Raw genomic sequence first — 13817 nt, 5'->3', positions numbered from 1 at the left:
ACAAAAAATGGAATTGGCTAGACAGGATTTTGGACTGAAGGATTATGCCAAGCTAGCAACAGCCAATCAGGAGTAAGCTAGCTACAGCCAACAGAATTTTGACATGTAGAGAAAAAGAATTCCATTGCTGCAGATTCAGATAGGGTTTTGGTTTGTCAGTCAGTGAGGGTTTGGTTTTGTGAGAGTCCAGAACTTAGGTACTGTGGGGTTGTGGTCTGCACCCACCTTTAGGTGCACTGGATTGGGGCCACGGCAACCACACGTCACAGCCCTGATCAAGCCTTTGCAGGGTGTAATAGCCACAGGACTGCTACTTAAAGGCGCTCCTTTGGCACTGTCGGGAAGATGCAGCACGAGAGGAGCGTTCTGATGCTGCACACCATGTGGAGCAGTGCATGGCATTAAGGCACCCTGGGGCTGAATCGGGGCATGCATCATGCGGACGTGACACCTTGACTCCACCCCCGGCTGGCCTTAATGGTCGGTTTGCACAGGCCTGTGAGCGCTAAAGTTCAGAGGAAAAGGATGACCGAGTTCAGAGTGAGGGAGTTTCGGGCATAGATAGCCTGAAAGCTAATATAGAAATAAGGATGGAAAGGCCATAGTACACAAAGACAGCATGAGGGTCCTAAAAGAGAATGCTTGTTTAACAGATTTATAAAGTTGAAACAAAAGGGTTTATCACACAGGCCCCTAGAATGGGCTTGGCATGGAACAAAAGGGAGTGGGATGGGAACGGAAGTGGGCCAGGGATGCGTTTTACCACACACCGGAACGCCACCGCCACTGAACATTCCCATTCCATTCCTGATCCATCCCAGATGGAGTGATTTTTGGGGACATTTCTGAACAGTTCTCAAAAATCACCCCTTCTGGGACAGATCGGGAACGGAATAGGAATGTCCAGCGGCGGTGATGGCGGTGTTCTGGTGTGCAGTAAAATGTATCCATGGCCCACTCCCTTTCATTCCACGCGAGACCGTTCTAGGGGCTTGTGCAATAAACCTAAAAGTGTGAATGAATGAATGAATGAATGAATGAATGAATGCCTTTATTTCAGTTAACAAACCATAGGCAGTATAAAAGCAAAACAATAACAGCAACAAATTAAATAACAGCAAGAGTAGTACATAAACAGCATATAAATGAACATGTAAAATACATTATAACAAAGGTTTTGTTAACAGACTCACCACTTCGTAGTCCAACTTTTCCATAAGTGTTTGAGCTCGGAGAGGACATCACTACTCGCCTTTATAACACATGACTTTACAAACTTTTATAACAGAGAAAATAAACTTTGAGACTTCCTCTGTGATCTTTTTGTCCTCATCTGCCAATAAAAAATTCAGGTACCATTCAGAAGTTCTGCCTGGATGTCTATTTAATAAAGGGGTAATTAATCGTAGTCTATCATCCTTGTAAAATATACAATAAAGAAGAATGTGAGATATGGATTCTGGTTGGCAATCTCCACATGGACAAATTCTATCCTTGTATTCAAGTCAATGGAAACGTCCCTCTAGCATAGCTGAAGGAATTACATTGAACCCACCTTTGCTGAATGTCAACTGATATTTGGAAATTGTTAAATTTTCCAAATATTTTGCCTCCTTTGGGTTGAAGCACCATCCCAAATCAATTGGGGAGCAGGTAGAGCATGCAGCAGATACTGAGTATTGCATATCAGTGCCTTTAATGTGTTGTATAAGAATCTGTTTTGCCTTAGGCCAGTTCAGTGTACCTAAAACGTTGTGCAGGAGACCCAATTTCTGGAATTTTTCTGTCACCAATTTCATCAGATCAGTGGTGTATGTGTCTCTACATATTAACTAGGTGTATCTAGTCTCAGGTCCTGCAAAAATAATTTTCAGGAAATAACCTAAGGTCCATTTCCACGCGAGGCATTCCACTGAAGACCACCCAACCTCAAGGTGTAGGCTGCTGTTGGAATGTAGTTTAGCATGGAAAAGATTTTCCTGACAAACGCAGAAAGAACTCTTTCTACAAATGATGTAAATCCTAAAATCCACACTGGGATACTAAACAAAAGTTGTTGCAGAACCTTAGCCCTGAAGACCTTTAGAGCAGATGGTATCAGTTGCCTGCCTTTCGTGTAGAAGAAATGGACAATTGTCATGCAGCGTTCTGAATGGAAATTGCCTGGTGTGCTGTCCAGGTACCTGATGCATTGAATGTAATTCCTAAGTATCTAAATTGCCTTACTTGCTCTATTTCATGGCCAGAGATCTTCCAGCTGAATATGGAGTGTTTCTTAGAAAATATCATTATTTTAGATTTATTGTAATTAATATCTAACTGCTCTTGATAGTCCCACCTTAGAGAAAGGTAACAGCGCAGCACCATCAGCATATAAGAGTAAAGGGATGCTGACTGAGGTTAATTTTGGGGAGTGAAAGGTGTCTGAGGAAATCGCTGAAAGGAGGTCACTAAGATATAAATTAAAGAGTGTGGGTGCAAGAATGTGCCCCTGCCGTACCCCTCTTACTGCAGTGATGGAACAATTTAGGTTTCCCTGTATTCCACACCTTATTCTTACAGTGGTGTTACTGTATAATTTCATGTTTAGGCCAAGTAGTGTTTTCTCAATCGTGGAAGCAAGAAATTTATCCCAGAATTTATCTCTTGATATCGAATTGAAAGCTCATTTCAGATCCATAAAGGCTACAAATAAACTATGAAACCTAAAAGTGTAACAAGAACAAGCGAACATGATCTTTTAACAAATGAAACACTCACAACCAACATTTAAATAAAATTTTATTGTTCTTTTATTCAAGCTTGTATGAATCCGGAATTATTTTCCACGCTACTAATAAATAAAGTAAACCCATAGATTATAATTGAAAGTGATCTGAAACTTTACATATTGGGACAGCTGTGGGTGTATAATGCCCTCTAGGGCTGCCCACTTAGGTAAAACAGGTTTGGTGAAGGAGAGGTTTATCACAAAGATATGGACCATAGCCCTGTAAGTGAAATTAACTTCAAAATTAAACCTAGCAAAAGGAGATATAAAATAATGAAGGAGGCTGAGACAGGCCTGGATCAGCAGTCTCAGAGGAGGCTCAGGAAGCTGCAGAGGGAGAAAGAGACTCTCCAGACTCTTGGCTGCAGGTGCTAGGATCTGTGAAGCAAAGACAGTTCAAGGAGTCTCTGAGGTATTCTTCCAGGCTAGAAGCCAAGAGGAGAGCTAATAGGTTTCAGCTGAGAGAAACTGAGGCCTTTTAAAAGACCTCCAGCTGCAGCAATTCTTTGCAGCTGACAACCAGTCTTAAAGCCTTGTTGCTTCTGTGTTCTTTGCTCTTAAATTCATGACTCAGGTTGTCTGATGTGTGCACTTGCTTGGTGACTATGCTTTTGCCTCTGTCCCTTGCTGTGATTGACTGGTATTGTGTGACATTTGGACTGGACTCTGGACTATTCCTTTGTACACTCCCTTGCTGTGCTGCCTCAGTAAGCAGGACATTTATGTGTCAAAGTACAGTTGTTGGTCTGCTGTATCCACAGATTCCTTATCTACAGATTCTTCCATCCAAGGTTTGAAAATATATACAAAATATATAAATTCACAGGTTATCCTGGAATAAAACCCCACTGTAATAACCAATTTAAACCACAAACCACCAATCTACATTTTTAATTAATAATCAGGAAAAAACTATTATAATGGTATGTAAAGTAACAAAATGGAAATTGCAGATTTAAGAGGTTTGATATTTCTATTATGTACTATGAATTAGGAGAGGGATTGGAAGTGGGTTATTTGTAACTAAAGGGGGGAAACTTTGTAATATTGAGATTGTATTATTGTTATCAATCCATTAGTTTAAAAACAAACTTCTACCTGAATTCTTTTTACACTCTCATCAGACAAAAGTTCCCTCTCTCACTTCTGTCCTTGTCTATTCCTAAGCTTTATCATCTCTATATTCTTAACTGGACACATTTCTAACTGGTCTGCTTGCAACATTCTGTCTTATCTGCCCCCATCTCTATATCTACCTGGTCCTATCTTAATTGACTGACAGACAAGCCTCTGGTTTTTCTTTTCTTTTCCTCATAGCACCACCCCCAATTTCCATAGATCATGATTGGCTGGCTTTATCCAGGCTTGGCAAGCTTCTCTCCTCATAATAACTATTGTGTGTCACGTGTAATTATATATAATACAATCATAATAATAAATCAACATTCATAAATAGTAACTATAAATCATAGCCATAAATAATATGTAATGCATACATAATGTAATCATAATAATAAATCAAGATTTGTAAATAATAACCATAAATCTTAACCATTAATAATATATAGTGTAATCATCACCACAGAAAGGGGAAAGGGTTAGACTGGCATAGTGGTTTCCTTCCACTAGCCTTTCCCAAAAACAACCATGATGAGCACCTGATGCACCTGAATCAGTGTCTGATCCATTGTCACTTCCACTGTCAAGAGTAGCAAGCAGAGAAGAAGGTGTGCTGTGAGCAGGAAAGAAATGGAAAGTTGCTGGCTTTGGAACCAATGGAAACAAAGGCCCCGTACAGACGGGCCAAAAGCAGTGTGGCTGCACTGATACTAAGGCTTGAGAGCACGCCACAACCACACACTCCCCAGCCCTACTACGTATGGCCACTGCATGTGCATGTAGATAGCATGTGTACCAATGACGTGTCTTGAGCGATGTGCCCAAAAAGCAAGGTGCACAAGACACATCACCGCGATGCCCAAGGGCACAAATGGCACCTTGGCAGCATCGCGAGAAGGAGCTCCATTTCAGAACTCATTTTGACAGCGTATCTTTGCTGCAGCCATGTGGTTGCCAAGGCAATGATCTGCAGAAGAAAGGGGCAGCCTCGGGCTGCCCCTTTCTTCCAGTTTGTACTGGGCCAAAGGTATCTATTGGGCCTGAACAGACAGGCTAGAATAAAGCTCCTTCGGGTCTCTTTGGAGGTATGCTGTTTAAATGCTGCATGAGTCCTAAGAGGCCAGAAACTGTGCCACAGTCATGCTTCAGTCCTAAGGATGGAGCACAGCTTTGGTGCAGCTTCTGGCCTCTTAAGAAGAAGAAGAAATGAGAAACTAAAAATGTTACAATAAGAAAGATGAGAAACAATTTGAAGCTGTTTTGGGAAGACTAAAGCAAGAGAAGGATTGATGTCCCTCTCAGTAGAGTTAGTTTGAGATACAGGATTTTCTGTTTGTAGATATGCTTAAGATTTCCTCTCTCATCTGTAGTTCTAAACATTGCAAAAGTGGTATATGTATCTATCAATCCATGCTTCAAAGGAAACTAAACCCAGATAAGCACAGCCATCTTAAATTCTTACTAGTCATGGAAGTGGGTAGTATATAATAATACTTAATATTCTGATGGACCTTTCTTTTTCTCTTTCTTTCTCTTTTTTTTTTTTCTTTTTAAACCTTCATTCTCACATACACTAGTTGGAACACTGCATGCAACAGTCTTAACTAGGCTAGCTCAAACCATAAATTGTCACCACCAACAATAAGGTTTCTCATTCCAAATGAACTTCTTAGCTAAGGTCATCCATAAAGAATGTTGTCCAAGAAACTGAATCACATATATATTTACATAGAATAGAAGAAACTACTTTCAAGAAGTATTTGTTAGTAGAAATTAAATTATAAACACATAATTATAATTCTACCAATTATCTTTCAGCGCACAGTGTGATACTGTGCTATGCATGAAGGAATATGAAAGATAAAAGAATATAGAAAGGGAAATGTTTTCTGTAATGGGATTACAAAATGAAAACAGACTGTTATGTAAATTTACTAATTACTACAAGCCTTTCCTAGAATGGTGTGCTGACAAAAATCAGTAATGATATTTATTTAGTCACACTTTCAGTGGAGGTCTAGAAGCATCATTCTCCAAACTTTACAAAATGAGATCAGTTGGAGATAAGTAACATGAAAAACTATAACATGCCATAAAAAAGACTACAAGAGAATTTCCCTTCTGTCATAAAAAAACAGTGCTACCAGCTAATTTAAAAAAGGTGATGAAGGGATGGAGTGAGCAATGAGCCAAATTATGTCTTATCCAATCTCCTTCCAACTCAGAGACAGATAGATAGACAGACAGACAGACATGCTGGCACAAGGTTAGGCCAGGGTGAAAATAGTCTAAAATAATTTCAAAGAGCACTAGGAAATTTTCACACCAGACCATTTGTCGCTGCAGAAAAATTTAAAAAATTAAAATGGCAACATACCGATTTGATTGCAGCCATCACCGCATTATCTTTCATTTGTGCGACAGGAACTGTTGCCCCCATTGGGCTCTCTTCCTGTCCTCTCCCTGAACTCCACCCTCCCTCCCTTGTGCCTTATTTAGAGTGTCTTGGTGTTTTTATTTTCCCCCTCCTAATTTTTTCCACACAATTATGGACTGCTGCAGTCCTGGTACAACCTTTTTAAAAACATTTTGAAAACTTTGAAGTCTGCAGAGCTCTGGAAGTGCATGAAAAATAGGGGAAAGCTTTTAAAAAATAGTGAGGGGGAGGAGGGAGAAGTGGGAGAAGGGGACACTGATTCCCCATGAGTGCCAACTTCCTGAGTGCCCCATGAATGGCTTTTTGCACCTGGGGTATAGTGCAATTGGCAATTCATGCATGGGTTTCCCCCGTGAATTAAAATTGATGGCTGAGGGATGGGGCAGCTATGGGATGAAAGTGGCATTGTGCAGTCAGCATCAATGATGCTGCTTCCATCCCAGGGGAATCATGGTTTAAAAGCCATGTGTGATAAAGCTGCTTTGGGTCACTTTGGAGGTATGCTGTTTAAATGATGCCTGCATCTTAAGAGGCCAGAAGCTGTGCCAAAGTTGTGCTCCAGTCTGTAGGACTGGAGCATAGCTTTGGTGTGGCTTCTGGCCTCTTAGGATGCAGGCATCATTTAAACAGCATACCTCCAAAGTGACCCAAAGCAGCTTTATTTTGGCCTATCTGTTCAGGCCCTTTGTGTATTTATTGCTTTCAACAGGTCTACTCTAAATATAAATTTTCTGGACCATGTCCAGAGAAGGGTAACCTAAATAGTAAAAGCTCTGGAAAGTAAGCTTGGAGAAGACTGAGAAGTGACATAATTTTTAAATATCTGGAGAGATGTTATGTAGAAGATGGAGCTTGTTTTATGGTACACTAGTACATAAAGCAATGGATTCAAACAATAAGAAAAAAAGATTCCATCTAAACAGGAAGTGTTTTCTGACAGTAACAGGTGTTCAGCAGTGAAAAAGACTGTATTGGAGGCTGGTAGACTCTCCTGGAGATTTTAAAACAAGTTGGATGGGAAGCCTTTAGAAGTACTTTAGTTGTGTATTGTGGTCCCTTACAACTGCATTATACTGTGAACAAGCCCAGTTCTACCTTTATGCATTAATTTTCATGTTTATTGGTATATAGTCCAACTCCAATAGTTCTTTGAGCTATCAAAATTATTTTGTGCACAGAAAACTTCATGCACATCTTTCTCACTCAACACAAGGATGGAAATACACAAAGCAGTGAGTTAGGCACATGGTCAACTTTACATGGAGTCAATGAGACTTGTGATAAAAGCTACTGGAGTTTCATAAATATGGTGGTTCTCATTTTCAACAAACTGAAGAAACACAATTACTTAAGTCATACTAATACACAAGAAAAATATATGTATACTGTTCATTTTGTGTAACAATGCATTTCCATAACATTTGGTAAAACAGAACTTTGTACATACATAGCATTGTGTTTGAAAAACATGTGGAGATATGGTTTTAAAATTACAGTCATTTATTGAAGGGAAAATACTATCTTTATGGTATGTATCAGTCTACTTATTTTTCATATTTTATACAACCTATACTCTGCAAAAACACAGCAGTTGAACCCTATATTGCTCAGTTAATCCAGGCCACCCTTTAACTAGTTTCAGTTTTCCACAGTAAATAGGTATGAGAAAAGGAATAATGGATTTTTAACATGAAAGCTGTTTTACAAACACTCCATTCCTGTTTTAATAAGAACTACATTTCATTAGTGAGAAGAAAATTTGGCTAATGTGGAAAACTGAAGATTGGATTGTGTAGAACAATTCAATTCTGATTTTAAAGCAGATCCTTTCCAGAATGATTAGTTTCAAAATTGGACCCATATTCATTATTCTCCTAGATTTATATTAATGCATGCCAATGTGTGGCAGTAGAATCCTCATTAAAATGCTCAGATGATCTTTGAAGAATTAGTAAAATGTTTCAAATACATTCTTGGACTTTCCTGATGTATCCTGCTCATGGCACTTAACAAGTAATGAGGCTATCTACATTCATGAAATACAAAGATGGTCTGTAGAAAGCTATAAGATACCTATTAATATATTGAAATACATTTAATTTGAGATTCTTTGCACAATTTCTAGAAGAAAGCCCCATTGAACACATTGAGATTTACCTCTGAGTAGACTTGTTAAGCAATGACCATAAGTACTTTACTGGAACATTAAACTGAATGCCACATGGCCCTGACTAGATAAAATGCATATTAACAGAAATTTAGAGTCATCTTAAACTATAGAAGGAAAATGTACTGTTTTAATGTGTTATTTCTTGTATTACTATTATATGGACACCAAATTACAATTATACAAACACCAAAGACCATTACATTTCTTCTTATAGATATACGTGTACTTAATGGTTATATTTACATTTATTTTGGTGGCCTTTGACGCAGGTATTCTTAGCCTGCCTGGCTGATTTAAGAATGTGTTACATAAGTTAATTGGAAACTGAATGAAATAATTCACCAAATGGCATTGGTGAAACATTATTTGTTAGGCTAAACCCTTGGTGGATATGAAACTTGAGTGATAATGCTGAAAGCCTCCAGTTACAGATTTAAGAAAAATGCCATCCCATTGGTATTGATGGTGTTTTTTCAGAATAAAAAACTTTTATCATTTTGATCAAAAGCAGAAAACAGAAAAAGCAGAAGATAGAAATGTGCTTTAACAAAAACCTATGGAGACAAAAAGAGAGCTTGAGAGGAAATGAAAATGAACATTATACAGTTGGCCCTTCCCTTATGCGGGGGATCCGTTCCAGACCCTGTCGCATAAGGGAAATACCGCATAAAGTCAAGCCCCATTAGAAACAATGCCCCATTATTTCTTCCAGGGCACAGGAGAAGCCTTTCTGGCGTGGCTCCCAGTGTATGCTAGAAGCTGTGTATGACTTGGGCGCACTGTACAAGTTCCTTTATTAAAAGGTAAAGGTTTCCCCTTTGACAGGATTATCTAGTGGAGTCCAACTGTAGGAGATGGTGCTAGTTTCTGTTACTAAGCCAAGGGAGCTAGCATTGTCAAGGACAACTTTGTGGTCCTGTGGCCAGCATGACTGCATGGAATATTGTTACCTTCCCACAGAAGTACTACCTATTTGACTACTTGCACTTTTATATGCTTTCAAACTGCTCGGTTGGCAGAAGCTGGGATCAATGAGGGGAGTTCACTCGGTCATGTGACACTTGGGCCTCAAACTGCTTCAAACTTCTTTTATTACATAATCTAAAATGAAAGAAAATGAACATTATACTGAATCTTTTATTATATATGATAAAATAACAATATAAAATAACATATATTTTAAAACAACAACAAAATATAATAGGATACATGAATAGTGTGTCTTTTTTTTTTTTAAAAAACTTTTTTTCTGGTACTTTTAGAAAATATATTACAAGATCAAATTCATTTTGATCAAAAGTCTCTTTATCAGTGGCCAAACACAGCTACCACAATACAAGCATAACAAATCTGGGAAAATGGAAGTTTAACTGTGTTTTTTGATTAAAGCAGAATATACCCGCTCTGCGTAAAACAATTCTGTGAATGTCTTTCTTTTAATTAGTTTTCTCTGTAGAGTACAGTGGTTTATTTTTTTTTTTATTTCTGTCTGAGTCAAGTACACTTTCACAGAGTGATCACAAAGCAGTTTAGAGAAGCTTTGCACTTCAGTGAAATGAAAGAAAATCAAAGCTTTGTTTTCAAAGATTTCCTATATCACAATTAACCAGTGGTTACTCTGGAACTGAGGTAGGCCAAACACAAAGTGTATAGTACCTGTATATTACTGCTTCAAGCAAGCAGGGAAAGAAAAATAAATACAATTAAAAGTGAAGCCAATTGTTTAAAATTATTTGTTTTAAATTATGCTGATAGCTCATGTATTCATGTGCTAGCTATTCCTCAGATCATAACTATCATTCTGGAACATCACATGTCTATGCATATGGGGCCCTGAGAGGAGCCATTTGGATGCATGTCTCCAATATAGATAATGTATTAATTGGGGTATTATCACTGGGAGAAAAGAATTAGTCTTGTATATATTGTGAGTAACTTTGCATGTTCACTACTCCCTGTAACTGAAAGCCTAAACAGAACTTTAGTTAGGGCTGGAGCAGAAGAGCAGGAAAAAGTGGCTTGATCTTGCTTTTTCTGAAAGTGGGTTGAAACCATGCTGTTTGCATGGCCAGCTTCCAAAGCAGTCTGAATAAGCGTGGCCTGACTACATGGCATGGAGTCAAGCCATGCTGCTGGGTAATTTTTATGTTGCCTCCCCATTGTATGTGTCACACAGACACATGCCTGAAATCTCCAAGTACCTTCCACATCTCCCATTCCATTCCATTCCATGGATACCCCTTTGATTGGCCACACAGTCGCACATGCAATGATCTGGCAGTACAGAGCATTGGTACATCAGTGGGTGAGTGATAGACTGGCAAAGTACAATCATGGCAGCTCCCCATACATGCCTATTTAACCCTCCTTCACCCCACACACTCCTCTCGGACTATATGGTTTGTGTATGTTGTAATTACATCCATTGGAGTTTTCACACTTTCAGTTTTTTGCTTAACTGCAGCCCCGCACTCACATTGGAGTATTTATATACAGGAGTGAAGATGCACATTTTGTGGGGTAAACTGGAGTATCCTGGCTTCTTTTTGCTCTGTTTCTTGAGCCCTGTAGTGTGACTTCATTTCAGTTTCCACCTGTTTTAGAGGCATGCACCATATAAACTCCTTGCTTCAAACCTACTGAAAGCTGCCTTATTTTGCCAGTCTGTTTTACCCATAGTTTAATATCTAATGGACATACTTCACACTATTTTTTTCTAACTGTGCCTTTGTTTGTATGAGCAATTTTAATCTCTCAGCACTTTATGTATTGGAAATGGAATAGATTCTTTTGCACAGGTGTTTTGAAACACACAATAAATCAGTATAATAGTATATTATATTTCATAGTATACTAAGTGGAATACATGTTACCTGACAGAAGCCTATTTTTCCTCTCCTGATGCAGATTAATCAGAGAAACATGTCTCAGTAATAAGATTTACCAATTAATCCTTTCTTTATCTTTCAACTACTAATCACAAAACAAAGCATGCTAAATGAAATATACTTAGGTGGTGGCAATCATATGCTATGACAAACAGATGTATTTCAATACTTGAATGATCGCCTCTTCTAAAAATGTGCTAAGCATGCCGTCTTATCCTTTCAAAGTCGGCTGTCAGATCCAATCTGGATCCCAAGGCACTGGGGATTATTTTATTGTTTATTGCAATCCATTTTGAGTGGTGCAAAACCATTAAAAAGGTATGTGTTTTCTTCAATAATAATAATAATAATAATAATAATAATAATAATAGATAAGGTGCAATCCCATATACATTTATCTGAGAATAGGCCTCCTTGGTCTTACTGGGGCTTACTGCAGACTATATATGTATATGGAGGATTCTGCTGTAAATAAATTTGATCATGGCAAATTATATCTGCCTTCAGCCCAATATAGATCAATATTTAAACAAATCTTAATAAAAGTGCCAACTTCATTGAAAAAATGCCAAGGAATTTGGTATGTTGACATGAAATTTTGGAGTAGGATTTACTCTTATGTGAACTTTTTAGATTTGACTCAAATACTTTCATGTTAGTTCCACTTCATTCCTATGGCTGCTGTCATATAAATTTCATCCTGGTGTTCTGGGGAATCTATTCTCATCTTAGTATTCCAAAGGAATAAGTGCATAAATTCTATTAATATAAAAATGAATTTCTCCATTAATTTTCCCACACACACTGAGAGAGGAACAAATTAATTCCTCAGCTTCAATTTAGCCCCCCTCCCCTTCAATATGCATTCTACTGAGATATCCTTTAGAAGAACACAGTGCCCTTCATCAAGTTTACAGTGAATAGTTAGAAATAGAGCTGGTGGGGCAGGGAAGAAAGAGGCAAACCACAGTGAATTTCATCAGAAACTTTAGCTGAATGACAGAAGGGTGTGGAGAACGAAAAAATAAATAAAGTACTCTGTTTAAGGCATCATCTATGTGTTCACAGTGTTCAAAGACAGTTGAAAATATTTTTAGATTATTGTTAAATGCATAGCAGTAAACTGATTCTCTGGTGATTATTTTTCCTCATTAGGTAAGAAGAGGAATACTGTATAGGTTGCTGCCTAATACCAGGTGAGATTATTAGCCTGTCACACAGCCATTGTCCATGCTGCCTATGGGATTCTGGAAAATGTTGTTAGGAATGTAAATCTTAACTTGTTTCATTCTTGTACACTAAACAAAAACCCACCTTTTCTCCACATCCTTCCTGTAAGGTGATGAGGTTTTTTTTAAAGACAAGGAGACAGTTTGCACAGGCAGATTTTTACACATTTGCGCAAATGCAAGAAATTTAAAAACAATATAATTCCTGTCTTGTTGCAAGGATTATTAAAAAGTAGAATTGGTGTACTGGTAGTTTTTTTTTTTCATGGGCACTTTCTGCCTTTTATTGCTTATTCTGATTCTTTTACACTATGCAATTATAGCTGTTTGATGTGTCTTATAACTGCCATGGTGGCATTCTGTGGAGCCTTGGGATTTGTTATTTGGTGAGGCACTAGAACTCTTTGGGAGGTAATTTTAAATACTTCACAGAACTACATATCCCAAAGAACTGGAATCCTGGGAGCTAAATTATAAAGATAATGTATTTGTGTAGTGTGAAGAGGGCATGTGTTTACCTTTGCAAAGAGAAAAGGGGGCAGAGATCCTGCATCTATTTTTTAGGGGGTAAACTTAGTTTTGATTGTAAATTTATGCCAAACCTCAGAATGTAAATTTATGCCAAACCAAGGCAATAGATTAAAGCACCATCTACATATCAAGACTTGGGAAGGTGGTAAACTGTTCTAGGGAGGGCACTGCATCCACTTGCCCCCCCTCCCCAGCACCAGCATTGCTCTGAAATCTTAGAGAAGGTTCCAGCCTCATAGGGGGAGAGGTTATATAGTTGTGGGAGTGGGACAGAATGGATTCAAAGAGATGCAAATAATCTCTCTTGCCCTAATTTTTTAAAGGGCTGTGTAAGGTGATGTAGGTCCATCAGACTTTTACAGTAGTCAATATAGTGTTGGCATATGAAAGTAGTACAGTGTTGATGAATGGAAACAATGAATCAGCTTATCAAAAGTCAGTTTTCCAGGATTCAAGGTTCTCTCTGAGAAGAGTCCTTTGATTGTATGTGCATTGCTGACCAACTCATTAATAATGAGACCAGACACAGAGAACTGGGTTATAAAATGGGCAACTTTATTTAACTCAACTTATTTAAACTTATTTCTTCGAGAACTGCAAAAAACCAGGGGGGAGAACCTTGTGTAGGAACAGCTGGCAGATGGTCTGCTCCAAGACCAATTCCCCAGCTTCC

The 13817-nt window shown here is 38.3% G+C and overlaps 1 long non-coding RNA gene across 1 annotated transcript in view; it reads left to right on the top strand.

Annotated features, from left to right (window-relative positions):
* The window catches only part of LOC149317172 (uncharacterized), a 28297-nt gene extending 15737 nt beyond the window's left edge, over positions 1 to 12560 (top strand). Inside the window, exon 3 of the long non-coding RNA XR_016280737.1 lies at positions 12540 to 12560. This is a non-coding gene — a long non-coding RNA (uncharacterized LOC149317172). The remainder of the gene's footprint in view (positions 1 to 12539) is intronic.
* The last annotated feature ends 1257 nt before the right edge of the window (positions 12561 to 13817 follow it).

This window comes from Sceloporus occidentalis, unplaced genomic scaffold, assembly GCF_023333645.1.
Source record: "Sceloporus occidentalis isolate IW3139 unplaced genomic scaffold, rSceOcc1.0.p SCAF_3, whole genome shotgun sequence".
Taxonomy (NCBI): domain Eukaryota; kingdom Metazoa; phylum Chordata; class Lepidosauria; order Squamata; family Phrynosomatidae; genus Sceloporus; species Sceloporus occidentalis.
This window is presented reverse-complemented; position numbering and strand designations above follow the sequence as displayed.